The 16,577-nt window shown below is 41.1% G+C and overlaps 1 protein-coding gene across 8 annotated transcripts in view; it reads right to left on the bottom strand.

Moving 5' to 3' along the window:
- LOC310747752 (signal transducer and activator of transcription 5B) overlaps positions 1-16,577 on the bottom strand; it is a 99,894-nt gene that overhangs the window by 42,023 nt on the left and 41,294 nt on the right. For 6 of the 8 annotated variants that reach the window (XM_083582786.1, XM_083582784.1, XM_083582789.1 and 3 more), the window contains one exon: positions 12,808-12,849. The gene's annotated coding sequence lies outside the window, so the exon portion shown is untranslated. Of the gene's footprint in view, positions 1-11,519; positions 11,563-12,807; positions 12,850-16,577 lie in introns of all 8 variants that reach the window. The other 2 variants (XM_083582785.1, XM_083582788.1) reach the window with 1 other exon arrangement.

Genomic DNA, 16,577 nt, shown 5'->3' with positions numbered 1-16,577 from the left:
CACTGTAAAGTTGGAAGAGACCAAGAGGATTATCCGGTCCAACCCCCTGCAACCAGGAATCTTTAATTGCCATGTATCAGGAGTGAAACACCTTTGGCCCCCCAAACGTTGCTGGACTCCCAACTCCTAATCACCCTTGACAACTGGTCTTGCTGGATGGGACTGATGAGAGTTGGAGTCCAACTACATCTGAAGATCCACGGGTTCCCCACTCTTGTTGCATTTTTACTGCCAATGAGGTGGAAGTGGGATCTGCTGTCTCAGGTGCCAAAATAACTCAGCTGCCCTTGGCTCCTATATACCTTGGCTGGGGGTGTGGGAGAACCATTTCCTACTCCAGCTAAGACAACAAAGTTTCTTGGTGAGTATTCCTGGAGCAAGGGTTAATTTGATCAGATGCAGTAAAGTCATACAGGCAGCCCCCCCCCCCCAATTTATGTATGATCGATCGTGTACACATGCACCACGCTGATCCCAGGAGTGATCCAGAAATGTCATAAAGTCATCACTGAAACGTCACTAAAAGGGCAGAACGGGGACAGAACAGGGTGTTTGCTTGGAAGACACAAGATTTACCCACCCTGGAAGAATGGCAGATGAAAGTGATAGACTATACGGAACTGGCGGAAATGACTGGCAAAATCCGAGACCAGGGAGAAGAGTCGGTGGAAGAAGATTCGAAGAAATTTAAAGACTATTTGCAGAAACATTGTAAAATTAATGAATGTTAAAATGATGTTGGATTGAAATCAAGCAACAAGGTTAACAAGAATATGTAAAAATGGATTGATATTGGATGAAAATATAAAGTTATAATATGTTGAGATATAGAATTAAGATAAAAAGAAAGAGGGTAAGGATTTGCTGAATTAACCATGTGAACGGGAATACAAAAAAGGGAGGTGTGAGGAGGTCGGGGAAATAAGTAAATGAAATTTAAGATATGAAAAGATTGATTTGTTTTTAACTATTTTCTATTTATTTTTTCTGTACTTTGTATTTTTTTTAATGTATTTTTGTACTTTTTGTATTTTTCCTTTCTTTTTTTCTTTTTTCTTTTTTATTCTGTAACTTTCTTCTTTTTGTAAAACCTTAATAAAAATCTTTAAAAAAAAAAAACAGAACAGGGTGTTTGCAAGCCTTTTCAATGGGTTTTCAATTACATGCAATTTCACTGACACGCGTGGTGCCTCTGGGCATAACTCCCGCGCGTAAACAGGGGGATGCCTGTACCTGGATAGAAATGATAGCAGGGGCAAATCATGTAAAAGCCACAGAGTGGGTAGCAGAGAGACTTTCTGAGGAGCAACTTTGAAGAAAATACACAGAAATCCATCTGTGTAGACAAGACTAAGATCTGGCAAGTGGCAGGCCAAAGGCCCAAATCAACATTCCTGTACTCTGCCTTCTTTCCATATTGCCCTGTCACTTTGCTACTGTTCACACTGGTAGCTGAGCAATGTGTTTTTGAAGTATTAGCCAGAGTAGATTCTTCTAACAAAAACAGTACCAAGCAGGAATGGAACAACTTCTCATGCGTCTGGATTTCTGAGCTTGTCTGCCCCACGCTCTTAAAACCACACACAACTGACACACAATTTAACTCACTGGCACCCACACACGGGATATATATATATATATATACATACTTACATACATACATACATACACAGAGAGACATCAGTGCGATTCCCACACTTCTAATACATTTCCTTCACATCATACCATTTGGAAACGGTAATTAAAGTTGAAACCAAATATCATTTTCCTGGCAGTAAAGCTCCAGTGAATTCAACGGAGCTTACATCCAAGTAGACACGCATAGGATTTCACTGTGCATAAGAAAGGAGTATCTGTGGCCCTCCATACCTTGTTGGAATCACTCCCATCAGCTCCAGCCAGCACAGACAATGGTTTGGGAGTTGTAGATCCAACATCTGGAAGGCCACGGGTCCTCCATCCCTGAATTAAGATACTAGTAAAGGAAAACAATAAATCAGGGGCACACCACTGAGACTACCTATATGGGGGAAAACCCCATACAAATGAGGTCACAAACTAGAGAAGTCCTGGGGAACCTGGGGCCCTCCAGATGTTGCTAAACTACAACTTCCAATGCCCTTGACCACTGACTATATTGGCTGAAGCTGGCTGAAAGGAGTTATGAGTCCAAAAACATAAACAAAGCCACTGTTTCTCCATACTTTATGAACAGGCTCCTCGTTAAAATGAGAAACGAAGCTGATCTCAAGTAGGCACATTTTTAAACCCTCATATCCACACCCTCTCTAGCAAAGTAAAGGGATTGGGCTAAGTGCTGTCAAGGTCCAAATTCATTACAATAAGAAGGCACAGAAAATTTGATTAGTTAAACGGTCAAAAACTGAAGAAATAGATTATTGCATGAAAAACATAGTTGAATACACTGCCTATTCAGAAAAGGGGGAAAGAAAAAGATTTCTACAACGATTTTTATTGTCTGTTTCAGCAGAAGTCTACCAAAGTTTGCAGAAAGATTTATTCTTATTGTTTTATCCTGAATCCAGCCCCCTGCAACAACTAAACGAAGGCTTTTCTGTCTTCAGGCCCTTTGTATGTTTAGTAATGCTTCCCTTCTAAAATGTTTTGCACATTGATACAGCTCATAAATAACTTGCAGTCAATCATTTCCATTCTCTGTGGGTTACAATACATTGTTGGACTACAACTTCGCTGACCACTGGGAATGATGGCTAGGACTGATGCGGGTTGTACACAGGTGCCCCATCTCTGCTCCAGCTAGTCAGCCTTCCTCCAAGTCCCTGTCTCTCTAAATACCCATGTCTCTAAATACCCATCTAGCCAGCATCCTAGAGTGTTTCCACACACACCCCAGACATACCCTTCCCTTGGTCACCTCAGGTTATTGTTTGCATTTATAACCTTGACAATGAGACTCATTATCTGACTCATTTGAGCTCTTATACCCTGGTTTCCCTCTCAACCTATCAGCTGTCAAATCTTGAGCTTGTTACTGATAGATTGGTAACTATAAATAGGCAAAAAATGGTCCTTTGTCTGTCTCCTGTCCTGTCACCTACAGGCTTTCTGCCCCGGCCAATGGTTGTGTACTATCATGAGATATTCACAAACATTCTAACTGTTCAGTGAGTGTCAGAAACAGAATGTTGACAAATAATAAGGCTTGCTGTGGATGGAAGTGAAAAGTTAGCTTGTTTGGGGAAAAGAGATAACGAAGGGCGAAAGGACAGGTGGAACTATGTGCTGTCAGCAGGAAGGAAGGAGACAGAATTCTGGGAAGATATAAGGAGGCCAGAAGCCACACAACTGAATAAAAAAGAGCAGTAGGCTGAGCAAAAGACATTGAAAACATTTAAAAGTGTGGAGACAGAAGACTGAGATAAAGAACAGCTAAGCAGAGTGAGGGGCTAGAGTGAAATAGCAGCCTAAGCACAAGAGGGGCTCCAAGTTGTTGGCAAAAGGGAAAAGTATAAGGACAAAAAACTTTTAAGATAGGAGCTGTGGAGAAGGGAAAAGACAAAGGCTGAAGATCACATATCAAACGGAAATAACCAACCAAGTGTTCAGCTGCAGGTTTCTAAGGTACTTAGAATTAGTTTCTTTAGCTATTTTAAACCCAGAAGCAAGCTAGGAAATAATGAAAGAAAGTATTAAAATACAAACATAGCATTACCACGTATAGTTTTTTTATAATGAGAACATTTTTTCAAAGAACATACAATTACAACAGAAAATGCCTATTGCCTTCTCAAGCCAAGTCAAATTGGGCCCCACACTGCGATATAATAATCTGGGAGGCTGTGTTGTTCTACTTCCTACGCCGAGTTTGAACAGGCAAGAACAACAATTCCCTCATCATTTTAACACTCACAGGAGAGCAATAACCATCTTTCCAATGACAGGGAATTTTAAAGTAATGGTCGCTCCCCCTACCTGGAAAACAGAATTATCTATGGCAGGGATGGGGAACCTGTGATCTTCCGTCATACCTGTTGCTCCCATCAGTCCCAGCCAGGGTGGCTGACAGTCAAGAGATAATGGAAGTTGTAGTCATAGAATAATAGAATCCTAGTCCAGCAATCTCTGCAGAGGTACGTGTTCCCCACTCCTGATCTGTGGTCTCCAGAGTCTGGGAAGTAAGGCTCATCCCTGTGGCCACATATGACAGCCTCTGCCAACTGGTGCCCTCTAGTCATTTTGGACCACAACTCCCAGCATTCCAGATCATTGGCCATGCTAGATAAGGCTGATGCAGATTGGGAGTTCAACAACATCTGAAGGGCACCAGATTGGGGAAGGATAATATGATACGTTCCTTTCCCTCCACCACCTTCATGCCTTATGATATATGGCTCTTCTATGCCTTAAGCAGTACCCTCATGTTGGCCCAATAAGTTTCTTCCTTCAGGTAAAACCTTTCCTGAGCAGTGTTAGAAACTGAGACATGAAAGCTAGGAGCTAAATGGCACCTTAAACCTAGGTTATGGGAGCAACAATGGAATGTCTGGGCGCACTTTTTTTATATAACATGAATACAAAGCTGAAAATGAATGAACTGCAGCTAAAATATTATGTTCATTTTTCACCTGATCTAGTCCTTCCCCTGCCCACCTCCCTAATATTCTTAAAAGGGTCTCTTCTCCAGTCGTTCAGGGAGTAGCTGGAAGTGGGGAGGCAGAAAAAGGTCCTCCGATTTTCTTCCACTTTGCAGTTTTAATATGAAATCTTAGGCGCAGTACTGCGCCCAGAGCTCATAAACTGGTCACGCTAATGAAATTCCCTGTTGCAAAATGCGCCTAGAATAATGGGAGTTTGGGGTCACTGTATACTTAACCTGCCTCTGGTAGCAGAAAACATGCTTTGCATTCATAAGAACTAAAATTCAGAATCCATGCCATCTCCAGTTAAAGCAGGGATGAGGAGCTTGTGGCCTCCATGTGTTGTTGGACTCCCAACTTTCATGGCTAACAGAGAGAGATAAACTGTTGTCCAATAACATCTGGAGAGCTGCAGATTACCTATCTCTGTGTTTGTTTGTTTCAGTCATTTACATACAATTTTATCATTAAAGCTCTCTGGAACAAGAGGCGGGGGGAAAAACTACCAAGGATGCTGGAGAATTGTTGACAGTCAGAGGAAAAAATACTGGACTAGATAGTCCAGTGTTCTGGCTCAGTATAAAGCAAGTGGATACATCTCTCAATTTATAATCCGCCCCCCAAAAAACCTTGTGCTACCCATCAAATGTAGACTGGGAGCTTTCCAAGCAAAAATAATGCTAGTTCTGTGCTCTACACAGCATCTAAAACAATACAGTCGTACCTTGGAAGTCAAACGGAATCTGTTCCGGAAGTCCATTCGAGTTCCAAAATGTTCAGAAACCAAAGTGTGGCTTCTGATTGGCTGCAGGAAGCCTCGTCGGACGTTCGACTTCCAAAAATAGTTTGCAAACCGGAATAGTCATTTCCAGGTTTGTAGCGTTTGGGAGCCAAAACATTTGAGAACGAAGCTGTTCAAAAACCAAGGTACGACTGTACTTGTGTTAGAGAACATTGCTAGCTGTTATAGATGTGAGGTATGGGGCCCTCATGTCAGTTCAACACACATACACATACCCCAGATCTGCATAAATTTCAGGGGAATATCCAAATTCTGCACAAAAGCAACCCAAAATCTACAACTTAAATAATTTATGCAAATGTGCTCACAGGCCTGTTTGCCTACTTGTTCTCATGGCCACTGAAAAGGGCAAGAAACCATGTAGGGCATCTAAAAGTCTCCAGGACCACAGGAGATTTGGGTCTTTTGAGATTTCACTACTGATCATTACTTTTCAAGTTTATCACTGAGATTTATAGGATGCTGAATTCTGTGTCTAAAACAGATACCATCTAGCAGCAGATGGTCTGATGGTGGAAGTACAGCTTTATGCACTTGGCATAATAATAGTAATAATAATAAAAAGGGGGCGGACGTCTGGGGGGAAACGTCTTTCGCAATCCCACCCACCACTGAACCCAATGCGTTTTGAGTGTATGTGATTTTGGCTCTACGTGCTATCCCCAGAACGTAACCCCAGCGTAAATTGAGAGTCGCCTGTACAGAATATACACTACCCAGATCAAAATGAACTATAAGCAGGAAACTCCACAGTGTATCATGTCAAAGGAACTTGAAGTAAATAAAGTAAGTTCTGAAACAAACTTTCCACGATGCCGCAAGCGATCAAGTAGTACCATCAACCAGGAGAGACCAAATTCTCCTACAGTCTAGAGATCTGAAGATTTGAGGAGGGAATGGGGGAACCCCTCAAATTTCCCTTGAGGAAAACACCCCCCGCCCCCCCAAAACCCTGGGAGGAATTTTCCCCATGTGCTCACATCTTTACTGCAGCCCATAGACAATGGGTGGTATTCAACTAAGTTTCACTCAGAGTAGACTAAGTTAGGTTCATTCATTTCAATAGGTCTACTCTGAGTAAGACGTAGCTGAGTAACACCCACTCTCTCCAGAAATACACAGCAGCACAACTCTACAAGATATAGACCAACAGTAAGAGAACTGCAAAGCATATCCATCGCTGCCTACGCTATGCATCATAATTCCTTCCATTTCCAAAGTTCAGACTGTGTATCATTTGCTTATGGCACATCCCATGCAAGTTTGGTAAAAACCCCAAGGTTTGCAGAGATACAAAATATTTTTAGGTGGGATAAAACCAAAACTTGACAATGGGCATGAAATGCTGACTGGCTGCTCGGGAGCAGGGAGAATGAAATGGCAGGAATCCTCAAAAATAGTACACCACACTGCATTTTCTGTTGCTGCCCTGGACTTCTGGAGGAAGGGCAGGATATAAATGGAATAAATAATTGTAACTGTAAACAGGATTTCTAACCCGCTTTTCACCACAAGGTCCCAGGGCAGGTTAAAACAATACAGTGATACAATTTTAAATGAGATATAAGAATTTAAGTAAGAAACCAATGCAATTTTAAATAAGAAAACACAGTAAGGGGTATGACTTCAACATCCAATGACAGCTATAAGGTGAAGAAAGTACACACCTCTTTGGGAAGAGAATTCCACAATTTAGGGGCTGTCATAGTGAATGGCCTGATTTCTATTAAATTTTTCAATAATAAAGCAGTTAAGTACCAAGCACAAAAGATTTGTTCTAAGGAAGACACAAGTGTCTTTCCTTAACAATAACCTAAGACACTCTAGAACACAAACATATAATCAACAGTTAATGTAAAAGGAAAGGAAACCCCCCCCCCCACATACACACACGAGCAAAAAAACCCAAACTCTGAAAAGGTTCCAAAAGTTAGAGAATGGCTTTAAATATCAAAGTAAGTACCTTGAATTGGGCCAAGAAACGAAACTGCAAACAATGCAGTTTGTTTTAACACGGAGCTTATGCGAGTTCTAAATGGAACGCCAGCCAGTAAACAGGCTGTTGCATTTTGGATCGGTTGAAGTTTCTGAGTCATCTTTTGCTGCAAGTTCCACTTGTAAATTCCAATCAAATTCAATAAAGATGAATGAGAGAGTGACAAAGAATGTAAAACAACTTTGCAAACTTTAAATCTGAGGGCAAAGCTACACTGCGCAGGGCATCTGCAACTTGATCTCCCAACATTTGCATTTTTACTGAAAAGCAACCACATTCAAGAGATGTGTGTCAGAATTTCATCAGAGCAGTGGAGCTGTGGGGTATTTAACTCTTCTGTGCTGTTTTCCCAATTTACATTCTTGGCTGCACTCTCAAATCTGGGTTATCTTTAGGATCTGATGGTGGGTGGGTATTTAAATAAGGAAAATGGCACCTGTATAGCTGTTTTGATAACTTTTCTTATCTCTACTTAACAAGCTGCTTAAAGCCCCCTCTTCTGCATAATATTAAAGGGATAGGAGTCCTGGTCTCCATTCTATCTGGTTACCCTAAAGCAAATATGGGGAACCTGTGGTCTTCCAGATGTTGTTGGACTCCAACTCCCATTAGCCCCAGCAAGCATGGCCAGAATGGAAGTTGAAGTCCATCACTATCTAAAGGGCCACATGTTCCCCACCCCTGCTCTAAAGGAAGACGCAAAACAACAGCCATATTTTCTTTAAAAAAGGGGGGGGTCTCATTGTTGAAGGCTGCAGTTAAAGGGGTGGTCCTAGCTTTGAAATTGTTGAACTAAGCTATTGGTTTTCAAACTGTGTTGTAGAAAAGCTTTAGAAGGGTTTCTCAATGGAGGACGATGTAAAAACAGCTCCACCAAAGTAGAAAGGTTGGCAAGCCACTGAGCTGGGTGTCTGACAGCAGCATTACCACTGTTACTGCTAGGGACAATGTATGCAAGTTGCATCCCACACTTTGTTTCTCGAAACACAGTCTTCATCCTGCTTTATTCCTGGACTAGACTTACGGCTTGTACAGCTGACTACAAAATCATACACAACCCCAGTTTGGTGTAGTGGAAGACCAGGGTTCAAATAAGCACAGTACAAATTGAAAGCATTTGCAGACGATCTAGTATTGACATTACAGGAGCCAGAATCTAGTACTAAAAGAGTATTGGAATTGATTCAAGAATTTGGTCAGGTTGCAGGATTTAAGTTGAATAAGTTAAAGACCAAGGTTCTAGAGAAAAATCTAACAGTGATTGAGAGAGAGAGGTTTCAGAAGGAGACAGGTCTAACATTGGTTAAGAAAGTGAAATACCTGGGGGTTAATATGACAGCCAAGAATGTGAATTTATTTAAAGACAACTATGAAAAGTGTTGGATGGAAGTCAAAAAAGATTTAGAAATATGGTCAAATTTGAAGCTTTCATTGCTAGGCCGCATTGCTGTGATAAAAATGAATGTATTGCCAAGAATGTTGTTTTTGTTTCAAACATTGCAAATTTTGGACAAAATGGACTGTTTCAAGAAGTGGCAGAGAGATATTTCTAGATTTGTCTGGCAGGGCAAGAAGCCTAGAATAAAATTCAAAATACTAACTGATGCAAAAGAAAGAGGTGGATTTGCCCTGCCAGATCTTAAACTTTACTATGAATCAGCAGCATTTTGCTGGTTGAAAGAATGGCTGCTTCTTGAGAACACAGACATTTTGGACTTAGAAGGTTTCAATAATGTATTTGGGTGGCATGCATATTTGTGGTACGATAAGGTTAAAGCACATAAAGCGTTTAAAAACCATATTGTCAGGAAAGCATTGTTTAATGTCTGGACAAGATACAAAGACTTACTTGAAAATAAAACCCCAAGGTGGTTATCACCGATGGAAGCGAAGGCCCAGAAAAAGCTCAATATGGAGGCCAAATGGCCGAAATATTGGGAGATTTTGGAACAAGAAGGAGACAAATTGAAATTGCAGAGCTTTGAGAAACTAAAAGACAAAGTGCGAGATTGGCTTCATTATTTTCAAATAAGGAGGCTTACAATTTGGACAAGAAAATTGGCTTCCAGGTGGAAAAATCAAAATTGGAAACAGAACTGTTAGATCCCAAAACTAAGATATTATCAAGGATGTATAACTTGCTGCTGAAATGGAATACTCAGGATGAAACGGTGAAATCTGCTATGATAAAATGGGCACAAGATGTCGGACATAACATTATGTTGGCTGACTGGGAACAGTTATGGACCACAGGTATGAAATTTACGGCATGTAATGCCTTAAGAGAGAATATTATGAAAATGATATACAGGTGGTACATGACACCAGTCAAGCTTGCAAAAACCTATCATTTGCCCGATAATAAATGTTGGAAATGTAAAGAAAATGAAGGTACATTCTTTCACCTTTGGTGGACGTGCCCAAGGATTAAGGCTTTCTGGGAGATGATCTATAATGAAATGAAAAAGGTATTTAAATATACCTTCCTGAAGAAACCAGAGGCCTTTCTCCTGGGCATGGTCGGCCAATTGGTGCCAAAGAAGGATAGAACTCTCTTTATGTATGCAACAACAGCAGCAAGAATACTCATCGCAAAGTATTGGAAGACACAAGATTTACCCACCCGGGAAGAATGGCAGATGAAGCTGATGGACTATATGGAACTGGCGGAAATGACTGGCAGAATCCGAGACCAGGGAGAAGAGTCGGTAGAAGAAGATTGGAAGAAATTTAAAGATTATCTACAGAAATATTGTAAAATTAAGGAATGTTAGAAGGATGTTGGAATGAAGTTATGTGGTTTTAGCAGTAATGTTACAAAGGGGTATGTAAAAATGGATTGTTAACAGGTGAGAATGTAAAGTTACAATATATTAAGATAAACTATTAAGATAAAGGAAAAAATGGTAAGGATTTGCTGAAACAACTATTGAACTAGAATACAAAAAAGGGAGGTGTGAGGAGGTCAGGGAAACAAGCAAATGAAAGATAAGACATGGAAGGATTGACTTGTTTTTAATTGGTTTTACTTCTTTGTATTTTTTTATTTTATTTTTTGTTTTGTTATTTTTTTGTCATTTTTGTGATTGTTTGAAACTCTAATAAATATTATTTAAAAAAACAACAACAAATAAGCACATAATTCTGTGGGGAGGGCAAATTTCTGGTTTTAATACTAAAACGTAAGGACATTTTTAGTTTGCTCTACCCTAGCTGAAAAGTATGGGGAACGCACTTTTTTTTAACAGAGAAGTTTTGTAAATATGTTTAGGGGCTGTATGTGAGCAGGGCGATCTCTGGCTAAAAGCCAAGACTAAAGCTTCCCACCCAAAGAGCGGGCTTTTTGCAGCACTATTCCTTGTATTATTAATCACTCATAAAATACCCCACTATGCTTTATGTTCTGACTCTCCTCCCTGGCTGGCATCTCCACTTGCAAGAATACCAGCTTCCTCTCCTCACGTGAACTCCTTGGGAAATACAACAAACCTGATGAGATTGGCAGAAACTGTTATGACGGATAGGAATGGAGATACATGAAGGATGGCCATTCCATGTTAGAAGCCATACAATATGCCCTCTGAAAGAGAAAACTATCACATGAAACAGATATGAGCTGGGTGTATTGATGGATACAGATGTGTGTATTGATGGATTTGAGAGACCAAAACACGTCTAGCACCTGTTTCCAGCCTGCAAATCCTCCAAATCATTTGCTGAGTTTTTGTGCAATGTCAGAGAACACTACGGACAGACAATTTACCAAACAATGTTTTTCTATCATAGCATTTCATGGTATTAAGCAAAATAAGGAGCAATCTTTCTCTGCTATGTAATACTTGGTAAATGTTGAGAGCCATATCACCCCATACAGCTGCTATATGTAAGTTTTTAAAAAGATTCATGCAATGCCAAACTAAGTCTTTATCACTGTGTGTAATTTGCCCCTGAGACTTCAAAATTCTTTTTCCAAGTGTTGTTTATGTATTTTGAAATACTTAAAATATGTTTAGTTCTGTGACACATCTTTAAATAATCTCTTTTTGTTTTGTGTGTTTTGTGTAAGAACGCTTTTTAATACATAAATAATACTCCTACTCACATTATTTGCAGGTTGTTTACTGCTGGAATATCCTGGGCAAAAACTAAAAAGGATCAGGAAAGAAAAGTCTTACTTCTGTCCATAATTAGAGGTTCCAAATTTAACCCCATAATAGTCAGATCTGAGGGTTCTTTTAGTTATATCTCAGAAGTCATAGTTCTGTGTGAGTTGTATGACAAGGGGTTGGGGTGAAATGTGTACAATCCATACATGACTAATCTTGATTTTAAGGTGTGACGTTACACTCAATAGGCAGTTTCACAGGATTAAAAGCTACACAACAATGGGCTTTACAGACAGAAATTTTGTAAAAAGTTTCTTGTTTTTTTTCCTGAGAGAGAACCACTCCAAAGAGAGTGGAAAAATCTTACTGACCTTTTTGAAACAACACATTTATCAGTGTGAATAAAGTTTTAAGACTGTAAGAACAAATAACCTACCTACTTCCCTAAACTTCCCCAATAAATAGTGATAAAACACAGTAGCAATGCATGGAGGGCAGGCCTTCCACTCCATGGCAACAGAACAGAACTAGTCCGTAACTAAGGGCAGAGCAACAGCAACCACAGAATAAGACAATGCCAGCCACAGTTGTATGTGCTGCTGCACATAAGAAATGGGCAAACTTTCCCACATTCACTGCTCAGTAAGCTGATGGTTTCTATTCACTCATTCTAACTGCTCAGAATGAGAATGCGTCTGCAAAGAAGGGAAAATAGTGCAGCTTCTGAGACGGAAAGTTCCAGAACGTAGTGGGTGAGAAGCAGGAACTTTAGGGAAGATCAGATGGAGAAGACCAATGCCCACAGAAAAAGGAGGAAGAGAGAACAACCTAAATATAGGAGGGGCTTGGACAGTGTTGGCAGGAAGAGAATGGCAAGGCTAAGGAATTTGGAAAATTTTGAGACTACAGGCCAAAGAGGTGGAGAAATAGTGGGCTGAATTTCACATCTAACATGTGGCACTGGCCAAATGTTTCTAGTTTATATCAGAATTATTTTGAAAGGGTCAACAAGCATATAAGCAAGAGCAGTTTTACGATTTACTTTGTTTTCATAAGTGCTTGGTCAAACACTTTATAAAGGCTTGCCACTTGTCTTGCATTTCTCTATGTGGTCATGCTCCGCACTAGGGGAAACTTTACTCTCACTTGGTGTTGCATAGATCTTGGATAAAGAATGAAACAAAACCAGGGGAGGGTTTTTTTAAAAAACGGGAGAAGCACAAGCAGCACAACAGAAATTATGTAAAGGTAGATTATTACAGTTTGGATTTCTATAGGACCTACCTCCACTGGTTCCTCGCCCTCAACTGGAGCTCTTGAAAAGCACTGCAAAAGATAGGAAACAAAGTTACTACAAAATAAAAATATGTGGACTCTTGTAGGCACATAGTGTACTCTAAATAAAACTTAGCTCTAGATTTATTAAGCATGCCTATAGCTCCTTGATTATTACTACACACACACACACACACACACACACACACACACAAATATACAGCATGGCATTCAGAAGACATCTTAAGGCAGCCCTGTTCAGGGAAGTTTTTAATCTGTGATATTTTAGTGTATTTTTGGTTTTCTATGGAAGCCGCCCAGAGTGGCTGGGGAAACCCAGCCAGATGGGCGGGGTACAAATAATAAATTATTATTATTATTATTATTATGGCAAATTTCCCAGAGCCCCTGCAGGCAGCAGGCAGATGGAGTTTGGCCTTATGAATACTTCCCATTGCAAGCTGAGCTCCCTTTCTCTCTGCAAAAGTCAGGGCAAGCTAACCCTGCTAGACTTTTTCATGAGGCCAAGTTATAGCTACCTATCACTTTAGTGGGGGCTTCAAAAATCATACTATTAACATAATGAAAAGATGGCCCTGTATAACTAACACTGTGTGCTGCTTTAAGAAAAGTGGCATATAAATGAAGCAATAGCAACCATGAAAACTGTATCAGCCCCGCGTCATTTCTATGCTAGAACTGTGAAATCATTAAATGGGAAGGGACTGGAAGTCATCTGCTCATCCATCAGCAAGTTATTCTCCTACCAGCTATTTAGAAGATCAACCATGCAGTAGAGATAACAGCCCATTACAAGGCTTCGCTGTATTGAACAACAACATAATTCCAAAACACACAGCCCAACAGATAAAAGAGTAATTGCTCCACAGCCCCACTGTCCTGGGGAAATAAACAAAGGGACGCCCTCTTTTAAATGCTTAGATAGCAAAATGGGGTGGGGTAGGGAGATTGATTATCCACGTATATACAGAGATAGGAAAAGTTGTATCAGTTGAATTTGAGCCTGCCATGCAGCAAAATCTCAACCCGAAAGCAACTATGCGAAATCCGTATCAATTGCACTTCATAATGAATTAGCAACAAAAGCTGTAAACTGCCCATTTAACAACAGGTGGGATCAACTCAGTGGCCAGCTGGTATAAAAGCCCCTCTACTTTAGAGCTTGATATCTGCCCTAGAGAGAAATGTGCCGTAAGAATTGTCAGTATAGTGCACTGGAACACTTAGGATTCCTGCGCAAAACTCTGTTCTGCCAAGCAAACTGCCCGCCACTATGACAGAAAGGAGGAAGTGCCCATATTTGGGGGGGGGGTGAGCACAATTCATCCATGTGTGCTCTGCTTTACATGAAAATGCAATTGGACTGTAACTAGGGATAGAATTCCAGGCACCCCAGAAGAGACTGTCCTAGTATGGTGATGACCTTTAAAGTCCTAAACGGCCTCGGTCCAGTATACCTGAAGGAGCATCTCCACCTCCATCATTCTGCCCAGACCCTGAGGTCCAGCGCCGAGGGCCTTCTGGCGGTTCCCTCGCTACGAGAAGCCAAGTTACAGGGAACCAGGCAGAGGGCCTTCTCGGTAGTGGCACCCGCCCTGTGGAACACCCTCCCACCAGATGTCAAAGAGAAAAATAACTACCAAACTTTTAGAAGACATCTGAAGGCAGCCCTGTTTAGGGAAGCTTTTAATGTTTAATAGGTAATTGTATTTTAGTGTTCTGTTGGAAGTCGCCCAGAGTGGCTGGGGAAACCCAACCAGATGGGCGGGGTATAAATAAATTATTATTATTATTATTATTATTATTATTATTATTATTAATCCTTTGTTCTATATCAATAAACAATAAGAGATGCAGAGACGAAAGCAAATCCCCAGTGTCATCACCCACTCCTGCTTCTGTTTGTCTGTCATGCAAGATGCAGCAAAGAGTACACAACGTTCCCATCGAACTATTGATAGTTGTTTATTTTTATCATACCCACACATTATCTATGCATATCTATAACCTATACATTAGTCATATTTGCATCTTGTCCCTCCCTCAAGTGAACTCAAAAGGGGTGTACATGGGTAGATGTCAAGTGATACCTCACCTTATCATTACAACAATCCTGTCCAGTAGGTTAGCTTGAGAGATTGTTGCCACATTTCAGCTATGCTAGCGTGCGTCATCCCAGTAAGATAACCAGATATAGCGCCAATCAGTTGTTTGGGATGGGAGGCTCACAGCTGAGTATAGACATGAACTGGGCTTCGACATCAAAGCCCAACTGCTCTAGCCGTGACCGACTCTGGGTTGCAGTGCTCATCTCGCTTTATTGGCCGAGGGAGCCGGCCTCTGTCCACAGACAGCTTCCGGGTCATGTGGCCAGCATGACTAAGCCACTTCTGGCAAACCAGAGCAGCGCACGGAAACGCCGTTTACCTTCCCGCCGGAGTGGTACCTATTTATCTACTTGCACTTTGACGTGCTTTCGAACTGCTAGGTTGGCAGGAGCTGGGACAGAGCAACAGGAGCTCACCCCGTCGCGGGGATTCGAACCGCCGACCTTCTGAACGGCAAGTCCTAGGCTCTGTGGTTTAACCCACAGCGCCACCCACGTCCCTAAATAGTAGCTTACAGAGAGCTAATAGGTGAAGGTGATTCGCAAGAGGCAGTCAAGTCAAATACAGCAGAGGAAACTTCCAAGGTCACCATGCATTCTGGCCTGAGGCAAAATCCATTCCTTACTGCAAATCTATCAAGAGCTGAACCAATCCACAGAACATCAGTGTCATTTTCTTAAAGCAGGGGTCAGCAACCTTTTTCAGCCATGGGCAGGTCCACCGTCCCTCAGACCATGTGGTGGGCCGGACTATATTTGGGGGGGGGGATGAACAAATTCCTATGCCCTGCAAATAACCCAGAGGTGCATTTTAAATAAAAGTACACATTCTACTCATGTAAAAACACGCTGATTCCCAGACCGTCTGCGGGCCGGATTGAGAAGGCGATTGGGCCGCATCCAGCCCACGGGCCTTAGGTTGCCTACCGCTGTCTTACAGCCTAAACATGTCTCAAGAGGCCGCTGCAAAGTTAAATACAACTTGTTCACAGAAAAGTACCACAGAAATACATAATAACTATTTTAACGCCAAACACAGAATTAACCCAATAAATTAGTTCTTGTAGTCTGGCCACAATTATTTTAGCTGTACTGTATTAGTTATACTCTGCTAAATAGACTGGCTACTGCAATTAACTGCACACAGGACTGCAATTAAAGGCTGTTCAGAAACTGCTGTTGTTTCAGAATACAGTTACTAGATTGCTAATTACAAATGAATATATTATTCCAGACCTTAGCTGCAGTTTGCTTCCAAGTGTAATTCAAGGTGCGGGTGATTTCCTTTAACTCAGTTTTGTAAATAACCCAAGGGAAATTTTTTTTTGTCAGGCATCTAAACTAGATAGTGATGGTGCTAAGCATGTCTCCCCAGGGAAAGCATCCTAGAAGAGCCACAAATGAAAAGACACATTCTCATGTCACCAGGAGGCACACAGAGAAGAGCCTCAGATGGTGAACACAGGGTCTGGGTTGGTTCATGTGAGAAAAGGCAGTTCTTGAGGTACTGAGATGTATAAAATGGTCAAAAACAGCAATTAGAATTGAGCAAGGAAACTAACTGCTAACCAGTCTTGGAAGTAACCCAACAAAAATTACCAGCCAGCAAACTCTTTTACTAGCCTGCAATAAAGACTAGCATGTTGCATTT

This window comes from Podarcis filfolensis (genome assembly GCF_964270895.1).
Source record: "Podarcis filfolensis genome assembly, chromosome: 13".
NCBI classification, from domain to species: Eukaryota; Metazoa; Chordata; class Lepidosauria; order Squamata; family Lacertidae; genus Podarcis; species Podarcis filfolensis.
Note: the sequence above shows the minus strand (reverse complement) of the source record. Positions and strands in the feature narration are given on the sequence as shown.